Source organism: Accipiter gentilis, chromosome 18 (assembly GCF_929443795.1).
Source record: "Accipiter gentilis chromosome 18, bAccGen1.1, whole genome shotgun sequence".
Taxonomy (NCBI): Eukaryota; Metazoa; Chordata; class Aves; order Accipitriformes; family Accipitridae; genus Astur; species Astur gentilis.
Window position 1 is genome coordinate 14,718,013 of NC_064897.1, and position 18,664 is coordinate 14,736,676.

Consider the following 18,664-nt stretch of genomic DNA (forward strand, 5'->3'; position numbering starts at 1 on the left):
TTGAAATGACATATTAGAACATTCCTTGACCTTGTCGTTGCCATTCGCTTTTTACTTTTTTTGTGCAATGAAAATATGAAAAAAAAAATCAGCACATTCCCATGAAACTTGTTGATTTCCATGAATTGGCATTTTGCAGGATAAAAAAAAAAGTTAGCTGGAAGTTTTTCAAGCAGCTTTCTACACAAGAAAGGCAAAGCAGAAAAATTGCCCCAGACAGTCCAGTTTGAAATCCCTAAATGCTTCTCCTTTGCTCTTTTAACTCTGGCCAGAAGATAGAGTCTTCCCTGAATTCCCTCCTGCAGGATTTTATAATGGAAAGTAGTTCTCACTGCTTCTTTGGTTGCTTTACACTATTGTAACTGTATATATGTATTACATTAATAGAGTTGATGTAAATGAGAGGAAGACATGAAAACGCCTATGCGTATCCAGGCACAAAATCATTATTTGCTTCAGGAGAGACACTGTAAAATAATTTTTGTTGCTACAGCAATGGACACGGCACATAGCAAAATTATATTTTTTTTACATGTACACAGATAAATATATACATGTAAAAGTCATACTAACACATTTTAAAAGGAAATGTCAAATAAATGAGGTGGTTACAGCAAGCACAGTGTTTAAGAGTATGATGTACAAGTACCTAGACAGCAAGGAGTTTGAGTTCCCTCAAAACATTGTTGTATTTGGTAGCCACATCCTTCTAGTGTAAAAACTCAGACTCCGATTTGGCATTTTCCATAGTACCACCCCCCAGACAGTTACCGATTTCTGTGCAGGGCTCTTACCTTTGTAGCACGACTCCTTCCCAGCGTTCTGAACCTGCATCGCCATGGTGGTAGTTGTGGTGTACGTCCACGTCCAGCCAAAGCAGAAGTCCACCCTTTTAGGGGTGAATCAGGCCCCAGAGAAGTGATCCAGGGCAAGTCTCCTGCCACTTTAGCAGAACTCCACAGTCCTTACTCTGCTTTGGGCAGATAGCTGCTTCTGCTTCAGGCACACAACTAGGTGCTTCATTCCTTGTCCTTACAAACCAAAAGTTTTGTCCCTTGTTGAGGAAGCAAAGCGGCAGTGGGATTTATTTAGCGCTCTCAGGACAGGTTAGAGAAGTGGAAGTGCTGGACAGGGGCCTCAGCTCCTCAGGAACCTTGTAGTCCTCTAGGTTCTTTCATCATGCTTCCTACTTCATCGCCAGATATTGAATTACTTAAGCTTCTTCTAGGACCTGCACCACCCTAATTTCCAAGCAGTTCTTCCACCTCCTAAAGAACACATCCTCCAAACCTGGACTAACCTAAGCAACCCAGGGCTTGCCATTTAAAGGGAGTGCTGCAATCAGCTGATGCCCATCACCTGGTCCCCTGTCTCCCCTCAGCCACAGACTGCATTTCCCAGCAGGGCTTTGTCCTGGGCTGCTCCCAACCATCCCTGGTAGAGAGGGTGATGGAAAACCAGCTGCCCTGGGGCCAGCTAGTGCAAGTGACAGGGCAGATGCAGTGGCAAAGCTTTCAGCACAGGCTCTGAAAACTCCTTGGCAGCTCTCTTTACTTGGCAGGTTACTCTAGAGTGAAGCCGATGGAGAGAGAAGACACCATGCTATAAGCATTCATCACACTTTGCAATCCAAGCCCATTGAAACAGATAGGAAGTAAATACCAGCAAAAACTGAGTATGGAACAATTTTGGAGAGACTGTTAGCAGTACAGATAGTTTTGACATGTGCGACAATGGACTGTCCAGTTCCAGCTACTGAAATTGAGAATAATACACCTGAGCGGCCAGCCAGAGCCCGGAGTAAACTCCTACATCCTGTGAAAAACAGCATGCCAAGTAGTTACTATGGTGCTGAAATACAGTTTTAAAGTGGGATTTAATGTCTTACTCTTGATGAGGAAGATTATTTATCTAAACATATATTTTCAAAATTACAAGCAATGATCTATGAGTAAAAGCTGAATTTTGATGATTTACAGCTACATTTGTTACTGACCTTGCTAATGACATGATTTTGTCTGTGTAACCTATGAGTTATCCAGAAAAACCACAATCTTTCCACTGCTAACAGCTGAAGGAGAGTTTTATCAGGGAGAGTTTATCAAATGGTGCCCTTCAACACAGTAAAGAGGAATCCTTTCTGCTTGTGAGAAACTCCATGCAAGTTATCTGAGGACGTGAGCACTATCAGCCTGTTATGCAGTATTTCCAATGGGCTGCAGATGTGAGAAGTAGGTTACATATTGAAAACTTGCCAGTATTCTGCTTCAGTTTTTCATAGATCTTCATAGTTTCATCTGTCCTATTTTTCATTTTTGCAGATAGACTTAACTGGCTTGCAGCGTATAGGTTAGATACTACTGAAAGCACACATGAAAAGAGACCTGCTTGAGAGAATCTATGCAGAGATATCATATACCATATGGGCCATGGGTTTAAAAAAAAAATAAAGAGAGAAAGGAAAGAGAAAGAAAAAGAGAAATGGTAGAACATTTCCAAGATGGAGATGAGGTATTCTTCCCATCACTACTTTACCTTTGTTTTATTAGATTTGATATTTGGGCATACAGCCTTGTACAAAGGGTCAACAAATGGCCTCTGCAATGTGTATATCTTATATCATTATAGTAGGAATTGTGGTGAACTGAGGCCTTAAAATGCTTCAATGCATATAAGCAAATTTCACCTTTTGAAATGCTGAGGAAGGAGATGGCTTATAAAACTCAGAGAGAGACTGTTTCTCGAAACTAAATAAATAATAAAAGGGGACTGTTTTGTAACTAATCTTATTATAAAACTATTCTCTTGTGTAAGAGATTTTGCTGTTAAAAAAGTATCTCAAACTGTTTCATATAACCTGGTCAGAAAACACAAAAAAATCTATTTCATTTGTATTTAACAAAAGTTTCAGAATATTATAAAATAGTTTGGAAGTCTTGCAAGAATATACTTTCTAATGAAATTTGTGGGGCTCTGCTTCTGCTTAAACTGGAACATAAGGTGGGGGGGGAAGCACAACAAAGTTTAAGCAGAGTTTACTGAGCCTGAAATAGGTTTGGCTTGAGATGGGAATATAGTTTTGTTTCATGTGTATCATCATGTTAATTTACACAATTTATGAGCAACATCTGTCCCTGCTGTATGTCCCTTGCGCAAAATACCGGTTAGGTGTATCATGGGTACATTTCCCTGTGTGTTTTGTTACTGTATTTTATTGGAGGGTATTTTGTAAACATTAGCACATTTGACATAGCTTTACATGGTTACTTTATTACTGAGGAAGAAATAAACAATGTTTAGCGAAGCAGATGGTGCAGTCAGGTGTATATTCCTTTAAGAATAAATCACAGTGTACCACAATACATTTCCCGCTACTGGTATTCAGAAGTGACCTAGGAAAAGAGCCTAGAAACTTATCATTTTTAGCCACTTAGAATAACTTAGAGATGTTTTTTATATAAATGTCATATCGTAGTATAAAGAGGTCATTTCTTCTCCATTATCTATTGAATACCTGTTTAAACAAACAGTGTTATCCTTTAAAGCTTCTTTTAAGGAGGGCTGGGGATTGGAACCACCAAGCTAGCTTATAAGTGTAAAACTGATTTAAACTCTGGAAAGGTCAAAGCAAAATATATTGTGTTTGAGGAGAGTTCAAATCTCTCTTGCTAATTGTCATCTGAAGTTGGAAAGTAAATAATGACTGATACTGGTATAGAAGCTTAGATTCATAGAAATCACTGAACATACAAAACCCATTTCAGCAGTTCCACGCCTGTAGCTGAGTAAAAACAAATCCAGCTGAAGTTGCAGGAAGAATAGAAAATAATAGCAAAACTAAATTTGATCAGAACAATGCAGCTAATAGCCCTTTTTTCATGAAAAACAAGTAATATTATGCGATCTTATTAAAAGAACACTGAAGAACTTTTATCATTTCCCAGATTTAAAAAAAAAAGTGGGTTTTAGACAGCTGATGGATTTGGCTTAGAAAATGTGTGCTAAAGAGATGAGAGGATTCTGGATGTTAAAAATTCTAAGTTTAAAGAAGGAATGAAACCTCAGTTACATGCTAAAATTCCTTTACTAGCAGCAGGAGACTGTGCTGAAGAATGATATTTGGAAGTAACAAGCAAGTCTCGGAGAATCTGTGCATGAAGTAGTCCTGGGCAAAAAGCATATTCCTGTGGGAACAAAGACACAGTAGAAAGTCTGTGGTTCTAGCCAACTTACTGCATTTTGCTTGTAGGGAGGGACCAGGGATATGCATAATTTCAGATAGTGATTTGAATTCCACAGGTTGTTGAACAAATCTTTCCTAAGCAGGGATACATTAATACTAGAGATGGTGCTATATAACTGGACTTGGGTTGCTTAGAATGGTAATTCATGGATTTATGTGGAATTTGGAATTGCTGTTGCTCAAAAAAAAGTGAAAGAGGATGGTACACAACTAAAAAAATCATAGAACTTATCTGGTAGAATCATAGCATAGAAGACTTTTTTCTGGATGTGCAAGGGGATTGCAATATAATGATTATTATTGAGACAGAATCTTAACTGTGCTTTGTGTTTACTCTTCTAATCTCTAATAATTTACTGTAGTCCATTATTTTATACACTGTAATTCTATCTCTAAGAATTTGGGAGGCGTGACTTCAATTGCATAAGAAACACAAGTCTAATTGGTATGGGAAAAACAATAAGGGGAGGTGTTTCTGGAAAGTGTGAACTATCGGAGGAAAAGATGTGGAATGAGAAAATATCATGTGAATCCAAATGTCCCATTTTACTGTTGTCTTTGTGATCCTGGTTTCCTAAGGAAACAACATTTTGTTTTCTGTTATACTGTCTTGCTCTCTTGCCATCTGTCTCATTTTAATTATTTGCTGACCAAACTCCATACAAATTTGACAAATAGATAGTTATCTGAAGCATATTATGTTCCAATAATGCACCAATAATGCATGTAAAGCCCCAGTTGAGGAAATGGTTCATTGTAAACTCTCCTCTTTAGACATCTGAGCTTAATCTTGGGACCCACATCTGAAAAAAACCCTGGGTTCCATTAGTGTCCCTCCTCCCAGACTGAGTCACTTCCATAGTTGTATCAGTCCAGTTCTCAGCACACCAGACCCGACTGTGTTAGGTGTTGTGCAGACACAGACCAAGAAGAGCACAAGAACAAAGATTATCATGAGAGGACTCACAGAGCAGAAGAATGCCTAGCAGTTCTAGAGTAATATATATATATATATATATAGACATACAAACACGCAAAACAAAACACTAGCCTGGAAAAAAGATAGCTCTGACAGCCTCCTGGACTGGACATCCACAAGCCTTTTGTATTTGGGCCCAATGACATTCATTGCGTTCCTGTGTGGTTAGTCTTCTGTTAATCCAGGTTGTCTTGTTCCTTCTTCCACACAGCTCAGTCTGTCGACTGTAGGAGAAATGGCACATTGAAGATCTTTTTCTTTACCCATGGCCTCAAGGACCAGTTCTGTCCCATCCCTGTGAGATACCCCACTGGTTTGGCATATGCCCTCCTGGCGCTCCAACCTGGCTCTGCACTCACTCTCCATTTTCGTTTGGCGTTCATGATGACCGCATGTACTCTAGGGTTTTGATGTCATGTTACTGTGGATTCACGCGGTGTAGCTATTGTATTGGCTTTACACAATATAGCTGCAGAGGGACAGGCAGAGGGTTTCACTTTTCCATAGCATATAACCAAACAGCTCAAAACCAGCCAGTTTCTCCTTAACCGTCATGCCATTCAGTGGGCATTAAAGAGCACATCAAAGAGCTAGAAAGCTATAAATAGGAAGGCAGAAAGAAGTACTTATAAATAAGAATGTTTCTGATAAATAGGAAGGCAGAAAGAAGTACTTATAAATAAGAATGTTTCTGAGCTAAACAACCTTACCATCCACAAGAATTAGTAGGACAAGAGGAGGTGTTGCTTGCTATTCCCACATCGATTTATTTTGGTAATACAAGAAGTAGTGATGAAGAACTGCACTTAGAGTCCTGCCATAAAGGAGGGGTCTAAGTGTAGTTCTTCGTCACTTTTTATATTCCCAAAAGGAACCAAAGGGAGAATTAGAAGACTTCATTTGAAATTATTTTCAAGTGCTGAATTCAGCTGCAGCTCAAAAACTGAGTTTATGTGCCAAAGCAGATGCCTCTGTTGCAGATGACTGTAGTTAATTATTCATAGTCCACGAACTGCAATGAAAACAGACCTGGAGATGCAAAAGTCATTTTATGCTTGTAAGTCAAATTCACCAGCACTGAGTAAGCAGGTGCAGCCCCACTAATTTGAGAAAGAAGTTCTGCCAGGCCACCAGCAAAATTAGATCGTTGTTTAGCATGCAGATGGCAGGAGGTTTTGGAAGGAATGGATGTGGTTGATTTGCTTTTCATAGCAGTTCTAATGTAGTATGCAGCTATATGCCACTTATTTACTACAACTTTTACTTTACTACAACTGTTCTTCTATCTGGAAATGAATGCTTCCAGGCCACGGTAACAGACGACATACAGACAGTGTGTTTCACTGATTCCCAAAATGCTATAAATGGTAACAGCCTAGGATGCTGAAGTTCTCTGTACCCTGCAAGGCGAATGCCATTGCGCAATATCAAGCTCCTGAGAAAACACTACGGTCCTTTCTGCAGGATAAATGAACTATTTAGTCTCTAAATCCCTGTGGGGCACAGCTGGAACACAACAGGGATGTGGAGCTCTGCTCTTGGTGCAGTTCTGCATTGGCTCCTAGGTCAGTACTGCTCACATCCCCAAGGGCCAACTGACCAGGCAGAAACTACTTTTTGTGGCTCGTGCTAGCCCGACTAGCCACCATTTTTTTCATATGCCCCCTCCGTTAAGGACATTGAAGCTTGGGGGAGAGGGACAGGAGATTGTTTGCTTGCTGTTAGCACAGTTAGGGATGTTAGTTTTTTGCCAGGAAAATGTTTCCCTTTTGGCACGTTTGCCACTCAGACCAGCAAGTCGTTTCGCTTACTTCCTTCTTAGAAGAAAAGTGCAGTTTCTTTTTCATAGCACAAAGCACCTATGACTTTCTGGACAGAAAAAGAAGGGCTCCTATAGCCATCCCAGCTTCCAGAGTAGAGGCTGGCAGAATGGAGGTGCTTGAGTGTGCCAGAAATAACACAGCTCCTCTCTTCTGCAAGGGTGGCCATCTGTCCTGCTCTCCCCACGCTGCCTTGGAACTGCACTGTGATCTTTGGCAACCTCCCGCTTTCAGCCTTCTCATTTGCAAAATGGGGGCTTGCAATGTCTCCTTCACCTCCAAGGCCTGCTATGAAGAGGAAGATGCTAGAGAGGTCTAAAAATACCATGGCCGCTAAAAAGTGGAGAGTATTTGGATCGGAAAAGCCAGTGAGAAGCATCTGGGATATTTTCAAGATCTAACAAGGTGCATTCATTTCCAGTTAGACTTTGTCATCTGGGTGGTAATGAATCCATAAGAGGAGACCTTCTATTTCACATGTGCTCTAGAAAGACACTGCATTATCGTTTGTAATACAAGTAAGTGTTGGATAATACTCCAAGTAGGACTCCTTTGTACTTTGGTGCCTCTGGCAATGGTGTTAAGTGCATAAATATTGCAGTTCTGCATTGAAACGTTATTCTGCTTAATAGACAATTTTGGTGGTTTGAAATTTGGTATTATTCTGACAAGAGACACATTTTAAAATTCTATATAAAAAGAAAAAGCCATGGGACTAGGACTCTGGAGCAGACATCTTGGCGCTCTTCCCCACAGGCAGTGCAATGCCAAGAGCCCTAAAAAACCCAGCCTTTGTGCTGACTGATCCCAAAGCTTCCTGGGTTGTGAAGGAAAACTGTCAAAAGCAAACCATCTCTTCAAAATATTTCAATTTTGACAAATAAGCAAATGCTAGTGGAAAAAGAGAAAAAACCCCAACCCCGCTGGAATTTTTCTCAGCAGTGCTAGTAAACATTAAAGTGCAACAGCTCCAGCTAAGCAAACAGGAAAGCATACCCCGCTGTCTAACTGTGCAAACTGCCAGTGGCAAAATAAAGACTAGATTAAAGGTATGTTGGACCACAGCAACCAAGAGAGTTCTGGATCTCTAAATAACGTCATGTAACGAAACACAGAAAGACAGTGCCTCTTTATGAGCTTAACCCTGCTTTGCCATGCAGGTAATCAGGGCTGATTTTGTGATGAAGCCGTCCAGAAGAGCATACTGGAACCTGCTCTTGGCCAAAATAAAAAAATAATGACTTCAGGAAAAATACACATCTGTTCCCTCTGTTTGATTGGCAAAAACATCACTAGTATTCCATTGCCTCCCTAATTTACAAAATTAGCCCTTAGGATAATTATGGCTGTCGTCTTTGTAAAGGGCTTTGAGTTTTGCGCAGGTACCACTCTATACATAAAGTACAAAATAATATTATTTCAGTACGGTTGCTGGGATACCATTATATTGCGCATTATGGGAGTACTCACGTTAGTGATATTGCTAGGAGGGGGTGAGAGGAAAACCAGAAATATCTTCCCCACCCACCCTTCTTATTCAGCGTGATGGTAATTACTGTTCCCGCTTTTTCAACTTTTAAACATCCTAGCTGGCTGTGAAGAGGGCAACTTTCCTGCAGTAGCCGCACACCCTCCCTCCCTGCAGGACTCTGAACATGAGCCTCGGCCCCTTGGCCGTTCTGGAGCCTGTCAGTACAGCTCCTCACATGCCCGGTGTTCATCATGTCCCAAGTCACTTGCTGAATTAGGCCCTGTTAATGCAGTTAAGCAATGATTTACCTCTCTCTGTGGCTAAAACACCTGTGTGTGGCATCCCATCCCATTCCCTGGGCAATTTGCAAACAAATCACCATCTAGGTCCGCACTGATTAAAAGCATTAAGTTTGCTCTAGCCGCCTAATCTACTTTCCGTTTCGTTCTTTGCGTTGGGACTCATGTTTGAAAAGCCATGATTCACTCTACTTGGGCTCCTGCTGCTTGAAATTAAAACAAGAAAGCTCCTCCCTCTACCCCCCACCCTCCATTTCCTAATATGTTGCTTTCTGAAGCCATGCACCACCTTATAAATGTTTCACCAGAAGGGAGCTGCCAAAGCATTCCCATCTGTCACATTAACACAGCCAGATTGGAAGTATTTTTAAAATACAAGATATCATATGGAGGGAGGGAATGAATAAGGAACTGCATACATGACCAGGAGAAGCAGAGTTAATGGGAGACTGTGAAGTACCGCCACTTTGGGTTTGAGAATCTGGGCCCACCTTGAAACATGCTTCAGCAGCCTTTATAGACGATGAGCAACCGTCGCTCTCTGCCTGCACTGTCAGCGCTTACCACAACTGCGAGTTTGGCCCTTGCTCTGGTCCCTTATAAATTGAGCTGCCTTTACTAGAAGTGAAAAATACAGCGCCTTACAATTGCCAGAGCTTAAATAGGAATGCTTGAAAATTATCTCTGCCTACATTTTCAAAGAGGGGAAGGATTCTATGATATCTTAAAAATAAGTTTTGTGTCCTATGTTTTACCAAGTATTCATAACAGTTAACAAATTGTACAGTCTTTCCTTTGAGCTGAACTCCTGCCCCACCAAAATCAGAGTCTTACTATTGCTTTGGGCACGGCTATGGCAGGATTTCAGCCGTAGGCATGGCTACTCCATGTGAAACAGCAAGTTCAGATCTCACCAAGTGAGCACTGAACGTGATCGCTCAGGAAAGAGAAGCAAAACAACCAGCTGAGACGTATGTGTGCTCTGAGTAATTAACCTCGTCTGCTGGCAAGGCTGGTTGTTTTGAGCTTTGTGGCTATGCCTGTACGGCTACACAAAATCGAGCTAAAGATGGGTTCTTAGCCCTGAGACCTGGTGTCAGCCAAAAGCTCAGGGCTAACTCCATTTGAAGCAGCTTTGTCTCAGAGGAAGCTTGCTAGTGCGGTCCAAAACAAAGCCAGGGCAACCTGATGAGTGAACAGTGTGAATTGAGGGGGGCTATTGCTCAAGCTTGCTTTCTGCCCCTGTGTCATTCAGCATTATATACCTGTGCTGTGTAGACTTACCAGTTCACTCAGTCCTGTAGGCTTCTTCCACTCTGGGGCAGTCCTGAGCAGGAGCCCTTGGCAGCTGGCATGCACCTTAGGGGCTTATGGAATTGCAATAGATGAATCTACATCATGGTATGTGGTATTCAAGCTGTAAACCAGAGTCAGTAAAAGGTTGTAATTAGTGCAGAAAAAACCCATCTTTTTTCCTAGGATTGCTTTGATTCTGAGTTGCAAGCACAGATAGGCAGTACGTCTTTTGTTTTTCTCAGCTCCTCTGAGTAGGAAGAGGGCAGAAAAAGTGTTATATTGCAGCTTTCCAGGAACTTGCATAATTCTGTCTCACTCCCTATGTTGTATACAGCAGCTCTCTCATCATGCAGGATGCTATTCAGCTTATGTTTTAGCCAGTGCCCACCCCACACACAGCTGACATGCAGTTCTCGCTGGAGTTGAACACATATGCTATTATTAGCCAACCATACTACAGGCCAATTTGCAAGAACATATGTGGACAGAGATGGACGGTTTGAAAGACTGAACCCTGACTTCGTTTCCACCTGTTATGCAAATGCTCTGTTGCATTGGGGTCTCACTCTATCTGTCAGTTTGTCTTCTGCAAAGTAGTTATACCCTTAAAATAGCAATCCAGATTTTCAAAAGAGCTCAGCCTCCCACTCTGACAGCCAGACTTTACAAGGAAATCACCTCTGATTTAGGCACCAAAATGTAATATTCATATGTAGAAAAGAAGTTTAGCACACTGGATCCTCAGCTTCTTACACAATCTGGGCAGCAGACGCTGCTGCGAGGGTTGTTGGGAACTTTGGAAAATTTGCTCCTTCTTTAAGAACCTAAATGAGAACACAGCCTTTCTGAAAATCTGGCTCCAATTTAGGTGTTGAGCACTCAAAAATTTGAGTCTGAGCTCCCTGGAAAATCTGGCATCTAACGAAGAAGTGCTGTGAGGATAAATTAATTAATGTGAGATCCTGGGGTAACAGTGATGACAGGACTAGTAAACTTTGTAAAGAAGTGAGGAATAGCTTCATGTGTTGAAATCTCAGGGAAAATACCTAGTAGGCAAGAAATGATGACCTACTGTGGGTCTGCCACAACACAAGGAGAACCACAGTAGGTTCTGCCATAGCTGAATTCTGCCACCGGTAGAATGGGTACTGTTGCCAGTGACAGATGTGATACTATTGGCACACAACTTTAGAAGTTTTAAAATATTAAAGTATAGGCTTTTAGCGAAGTGAGAAACTCATAGTAAATCTTTAATCCTGACTTCTTAACCAAGCAGCGCAAAGAGTATTTGAAAGCTGTTGCTCTGTTGCTATTAGTTTCACCAGAATATTTGTTGTCCGGTGAACTTAGATTTTCCAGATGACACTAATATCCCTGCAGGAAGTGGGAGGGAGATGAAGCAATGTCTTTGAAACTGCTGAGAGACTAGCTTTGTAAAAGAATTATGAAATTATGATAATCGCGTGTTTTTGATAGTTACACTATATGAAAGGAAGTGCATCTAGGAGATGCCTGTTGCTTGTTCCACACGTTCACTGGTGGAATGCCTGCTTAGTGAAAAGTACCTGTGGCTGTCAAGGGTCTTCACTCATTCTCTCAGAGACAGGCATATAAGCCTGTTTTGGGGGAGGTTTCTCTAATGAGAAATAGAAAGGACCTTACTTCTAATGCAGTTCTTTCATTTCCTGATAGTTTCTCAAACTGAAAGAAGTTTGAAGCTGAAGAATAAGGCTAGATCTGGCACATCCTCACGGTGTGGGGTAGTCACGCCTTCAGCAGAAGCTGAGCGTGCTGTAGCTGAGGGCTAGCAATATTTATCTCATAGCTTCATGTTCCAAGGACCATCCATCTCTGTTTTGTAGTGAGCTAAGCAGCCACGATCTAACAAATACGTAATTCTAATGAGTTCAGCAGGGCTACTCTATTTCATATCAGCAGAGAGACGGGTGAAGTAAATAATCTTTTTGCAGATACAGTAGTTATTTGTACACACATATGTACATGGACAGCATAGCACTCCAAGGGCAGTGGAAACCAGCAGGTTTGGCATTTTTGCCATTTCTTAGCTATCTTGCCTCTTTTCTGAACATTTCTTTTATAAGCTTAAGCTTTCTCTTTTGCCCTTGTGGTCCTTAACTCTCATGCCTGCTTCTGCTGATTTAAAAGAAGAAAAAAAAAAGAAAAAGAAAAAGAAAAAAGAAGTACTGGGAAAATGAAATGATTTCTGGAATGTGTCAGCAACAAGTAGAATCTCTTGGGATCGCCTTTGACATAAAGGAACAATAAGTTTGAGAGAGGAAATTGGTTTCCCCACGGCTGATGGTTTTCCTGGATTGGCTTACCCCACTCCCACAGTGTTGAAGCTATTGAACGCTCAATTAGTATTCCCCAAAGTGTCAAAATGAATTGAACCAACTCCAGAAATTCTTCACTGCAGTTCATGTATCATTTTTCAGGCTTTGAGAAAAGGACCTACTGTTTCACTGTGTGCAGCAAACAAATTCTACCCTTCTCAACCCCGTGCCATTTTGCTTTTTTTTACTTGGTTCAAGGGCACCTGCAAAAATAAACAGGAATGGCAAGTTACTGCCTCCAGAATGTGTGGAGTACCTCAGCTAACTAGTTTATAAATAGCTAGACAGATGGATATAATGACTATAGTATCTTGAAGTATTTTCGATTGGTTTTGTTTTGCTTTGGGCAGTTGCTATATTACACTGTGTGATTCTGACAACAGTAATGGGTTCCCAAAGTGCAGATGGCAGGCTCCATTTTGAGCTACAGGCCAAAAATCATGCTGCCAAGCCCAAGGACTCAAAAATCATGACCTAAATTTCAGCCCAATTAATGGGATTTCTTCACAAGCCAGTGGAACTGGGTTTGTAAATTAAAAAAAAAAAAAAAAAAAAAAAAAGGGTTGCTTGTATTTCATATTTATATTTTTTGAGTCTTTGTAATGTCTTTGGCTACATTTTTATCTCATCTTTATAACCAAGAGTCATAAATTTCTTGCATAGTAATAAAAATGGAGACCATAGTGTGACTCCAAGAGCCAACGCTCCTAGAAAAATGCTGATTTTCACTAGAAATTACTATATGGCAGAAGTTAGAAATTAACTTTTCAGGCACAAGAGGTTACCAAGGAAAACCCATTCTGGTTCATCCCAGTGCAAATTCTGAGAACGTTCCATCTCAGCTTGAATCACTAAGGTACTCAAGCGTAATAAACTCTCCAAGTCTTATTTGCATTAACTTAATTAGATTTGCTTACTATAATCATGCTTGACCCAGTCTTTGCTAGTGGTGATGGTTTCTTTTGTGTTGGCCAGGCTTATGTTTCTGGTCAGAAGAAGCAGACAGAAATAAAAATATGACACAGCTAAGCTGGGTGCTGGACAAGATTGAGTGCATCACTCACCAAGGTGCTCAGAAGAATGAAAAAGCAGATCTTATTTGAACTTAAAACCCCAAATCACAGTTGAATTTTAGTCTGAAGTAGCAAAGAAATTTCTAACAGCTTGCTATTTTATTCTGAAACAAGTGAGCTTTAGCACTTTGGTGCTTTGCAGTGAGATCAAGGACTGTTTTTCAATAATTGAGACAGCCTTGAGTAAGTCATAAAGAGCAGCTCTTCCCAGTTCAGTCAGAAACTAGCTATAAGAAAACTGCATGCACATAGAAGTCTCAAAGAGGACCTGCCTGGAAAATGACTCAGGTAAAGAACTGAACAGAGAAGAGAGGCAGTGGCAGAGAGACAATGGGTCAATTTGCAGATATTCTTTGTTAGCCCCTGACATCTGATAGGCACACTGCAGCTTATAAGTTGATAATTTTGACGATGGGATGGAGAATATGTTTATGATACTAAGCTGGGAAGGACAAGAAGTGTGTCAGAGAACAGAATAAGAACTCAAAATGATCCTGGTGAGTTGGAGAAGTGGTGCAAGAATGATTCTTTTAAGGAAAAGACCACTTCTATTTAGAAAAAGGTTGTGGTACAACACAGAGAAGTGGGAACTGTGGCACAGAGGTTGAAGAAATTAATGACATGAACACAGCCTTGGGGATGTCTGGCTGGGTATCACTTTATCCAGCAAGGATTTGAGGGTTATAATGAATCAGAAGCTATGACCGTGAGTCAATCAGCCTGAGGCAAAGAGGGAAGATACTATATGGGTATGTTTAAATCAGAGTATCATCTGTAATAATCACTCCACTCTCCTTGGAGATGCTTAAGACCAAGAGAGCAACAAGTAGCATTCTCCAATATTTAAAATGTAGTTGTGGGTACAATAAAAGCAATGGCCTTAAATTTGCAGCAAGGAGGGTTCAGTTAGACTTTAAGGACAAACATCTAACAGCAAGGATGACGAACCCCTGGAACAGATTGCTGTGAGAAGGTTGAAGAATCACAGAAGGCTTTTACGCACAAGATAAACATCCGCCAAGAATAGATATAGTTGAACTTTCACAGGGTGGATTTGATGACCTCAGGGTCCTTATTTTCAATGATTTGTTAATAAAAGAGGAAGAGCGCAATACAATACCGTCACCATTTCTTTAACACTCTGGGCAAAAATGAACAACCAGAGACAGTGCCTCCGTTTTGGTACTTACTGATTCTGACCCTGGCAACAGCAGCCGTTCAGTACATACGGCAGCTTGCAGCAGAAGCAGTACAAGGGCGAGTGGAGAAGCGAGATGAGGCTCTTGACGCAGGCTGTATGATGTGTTCCACCTTCAGAGCCACTTGCCTTCACAGGATGCTCAGTAAAGATGTAATGGTAGGGTCACTGCCCACCTCTCACTTGCTTCCAGCACGGATGATGGTGCAACTTGGGCCATATATGGCCACATAAACAAAAGCGTTCAGAGCTCAGCTACTTCAGGCTTTACAGCAGGATTGTTATTTGACATCTGTGAGAGAAATCTAATGTCCTACTGGCCTCACTTCCTCCTGGAGCCTGTCGCAGAAGCTAAAATGGCTACCTAGAGCTTCAGTCCTTACATACTGCAGACCTTATTCTAACTTGGCTCTTTATAAAATGTTATGCATGGGAGAAAATACTTTAAAAATACACTTGAGCAAGCCAAGAGAAAGAGATAATGAGAGTCAAAAATAGATCACTTTCAGGCACAGAGGGTGTACAACCTCTGAAACTCTATTTTCATTTTAGTTTTCAGCTTTCTGTCTAAGAGTGCGAGAAAGTTCTGGGGGAGTGGGAGAGTGAATGCTTTGACATGCACACAGACTTGTTCGTTGGCAGAAAAAATATTACTGGGTTTGCTACTATATCAAGAGCTTTACTACATTGACCACGGCACATACACAGTGTTTTCCAAAGTAATGTCTTTCTTCTTCTGAAATTTCCCTATCTCTTATTTCCTTTTGGAAACTATGTAATCAACAAACAAAACATTAGGTGGGCTCCTAAACAGAAATAGGCATCAAATCAAAGAGGAGGAATGAGTGAATAAAGTGATGGCAAAAAAGGGAAGATTTGGATTAAGGGTGCATAGAAACTTCTTCTATTTGATATAATGTTCATAGCATTTTCTCAGCATCAAGCTAAGAAACCCAGGATAGACAGATTGGTTGGTTGCCTGTGCTGCCTCTTATGTTTTCATTGCCTTCCTATGGGCTTATTTTCCCGGGATAAAATCTTTTATTCAGCTAGCAGGGACATAGGTCTAGCAAGCAGAAGACAAAAGAACCACCGACCATTTGCACAAGGCACAGAGGGAGAGAGTGTGTCTACATACCTGTATTTAGGATCCTATTTAGAAGGAGCCTGCCATAGAGCTGTGCCATGGAGAAAGGTGTGGGCTGAACTTGCTAGTCCAGGCCAGGGACATGTTTCAGTACGTACCAAACTGGACATATGTGAACAGTGTCTCTGAAGTCACCTTAATATAAGCAATAAGGCTGCTTTCTGGAGAGCCAAGTGGCAAGTCTGGGAACAGATGCTCAGTGAAAGGCTGCGCTGTTGGACGGGGAGGTGAAACTCAGCCAGAGCCAGTTTTCATTTACCCAAAGCTGGTATCAGGATACCACAAGCTAGACTGTGGGTACTCAAGTTTGTCACCATATACAGTAATCACATTTCCAACATATATCCCCTCCATCAGAGCTACCCCCAGATATCCTCCATTCAGTTTAGCTAAGCAACTAGAAAAAAGAAGGTCATGTAAGCCAGAGCATCTGAAATAATCGAGTATGCAGCAGATTATTTGTAGTCTCACAACAATGAAATTAAGTTTCCATAAATGAGTCCCTAACAAGCCTGTATTATTTTATTAAGGCATGACAACAATCTAACTAAATATAAATTAAGTGCAAATTTAGGGACTTTAAATGAAGGGATTGCCCAAAATATTTCGCTGAATCGTCATCAGTTACCATCTCTGTTTTCTCCTAACAGCTGCACTATCAGAGTTTAAACAATATGCCATTAAGGGTACTTGAACACATGCTTACCTTCAAACCTCTCAGTAGACTCACCACTTCAACCTTAGTGTTGAGTACGTGCTCAAAGATGTTGCTGACTCGCAGCCACAATCCTGAGTAGGCATCCAACACGTTTGGTTGCCATGAACAGCATGAGCTTTCACGTGTGCGTCAGAAAACAGCACCAGATTTTTCTCTCCAAGATACATTTAGCACTGGTGACAGCTGCCGAGCCTGCGATGCGCTACCAGAGCGTACAGCCCGCGCGGGAGCTTGTGCAGCCAGCTGCCACGTGCAGCCACAGCTAACGTGTCGGTGAAGGCAGGTCCCTCTTCACGGCTTATTCCCTGCCCTGGAAACCCTGGCCTGTCTCCCACGCCTGGTGTTTTACGCTCACCGCAGGGGGTTTGTCAGCGGCCTGGGTGGAAGAAGCGTGCTGGAGAGACGGCAAGGGTGGCTGGCTGAGTCAGAGCCTGGGGCTGCAAGAGATTGCTACGGAGGACGGCAGCTAAACTCAGCTCGAGGGGGAGGGTTGGAGTGGGATTTCAGCTCACGTGTTGATTGCTGTTGGGTTTGTGGCCAGCTCATGCTGGCGAAGTGTATGAGTTGCTAAGGGTCCCTGTGGGCTGTTTTGGCAGCTATGAACCCACAACACATGGAGGTGCGTTGCCCGTGCCCTTTTCCTTCTACATTGTAGACCATTTGCGGGGGAACTTTCTGGAGCTGTTTAAGTTGAACATGGGCCTGAGCAGCCTAGGCTATAGCTAGCCTAAAAGGGGAAAAAACTTGAAAGGCAGATACAGGCACATTCAAGCCTGCTTCTAATGTCTCCCTGGAACTTGCACTGCAGAAGCCACCAAGAAGCAGCCAGACAGTGGAGACTCATATTTTCCACACACTGTGGAGCTACAGGGATTTAACCTTCTAGTGAAAAGTTTTGTGCCCCATTACCAGTACCTCAGCTTTTGTATGCTGATGACAGAAGGAATACCTGGTGTTGAGGAATTGCATTCCCACGCAAAATTTTAAACCTGAAATCTTAATTTAATTTTATTTTTCCTTTAGGACTTCTTTATTGTTTCAGGACTTTTGGTCTAATTTATGCCCTGTTATTTGACTTTATTACACAAGATGCCAAGATTTATGTTAATAGAGGAAAATGCATTTAAAATGTCTCCTAATATATTTCCCTTGAAATACACGAAGATTACAGCTGCTGCAATAAACTCATAATCTCTGAATGCTAGAATGGAAATGTTTGACATTAACAGGCTGCTTTTAGAAATGAAATATCTGTAGCCAGGACATGGAGAACTTATAACCGACATCTAATTGTGACTGCATTTAACTTTGCATGCTATTTGGGATTCAGGGGGTGGGGGGAAGTTAACTTTTTACGCATACCTCAATACTTCTTGATGTCAACCAGAAACAGAGGCAGCGGAATTCCACAGGAGAGACTGCTCCCATGGCAATTCGGAGTTGACAGGAACCAAGGAGCTTGTGAAATCTTGTGAGAAATTCTGATCCCTCTTATTTTCCAGTCTCAACGATTTCCATGGAAATTGAATGCTAGGGAATGCATACTGAGATTTGTACTTCAACTGCAGCACAAACTTTAAAAATCTGCAACGGTGTGGGACAATTGGGGAATAGTTGGGTTTGAATCAGCACTGAGTTCCTGATGTGCCCCGGTTAAATATGTGACTGGGAGACCTTGAAAGTGGACAACCATCCTGCAGCCCCTCCTGCATATACTTGCATTACTTTCAGAGCATGGAGGCAGGCTTTTCATGTTATTCTGAAGTAGCAAATGTTGAAGAGATGAAAAGAGGTGGTCTCTGACCAGATTCCCTGCTCTGCCACAGCAGATTTGTGCCACTAGGGTTTTACTACCTTATCTCACTGTAAGTCTGATGTAGTATAGCAGAGATTAAGTCTGGGTTTAGAAAAGCTGGACAAGTTTGAAATTAAAGTATTACAGTAGAGCTGTAGTTCATGCTACTGTTAGCAATCCTTAGTGCTTAAATAAGATGAAGACCATTTTTGTACACATGAAACTCCCACTGAACTCTGCTGGCATTGACAGGGCAATGACTAATTGCTCA

General features: G+C 41.5%; 1 protein-coding gene across 1 annotated transcript in view; it reads left to right on the forward strand.

Moving 5' to 3' along the window:
* RERG (RAS like estrogen regulated growth inhibitor) overlaps positions 1-18,664 on the forward strand; it is a 110,504-nt gene that overhangs the window by 31,360 nt on the left and 60,480 nt on the right. The gene's annotated exons all lie outside the window — the stretch shown is intronic.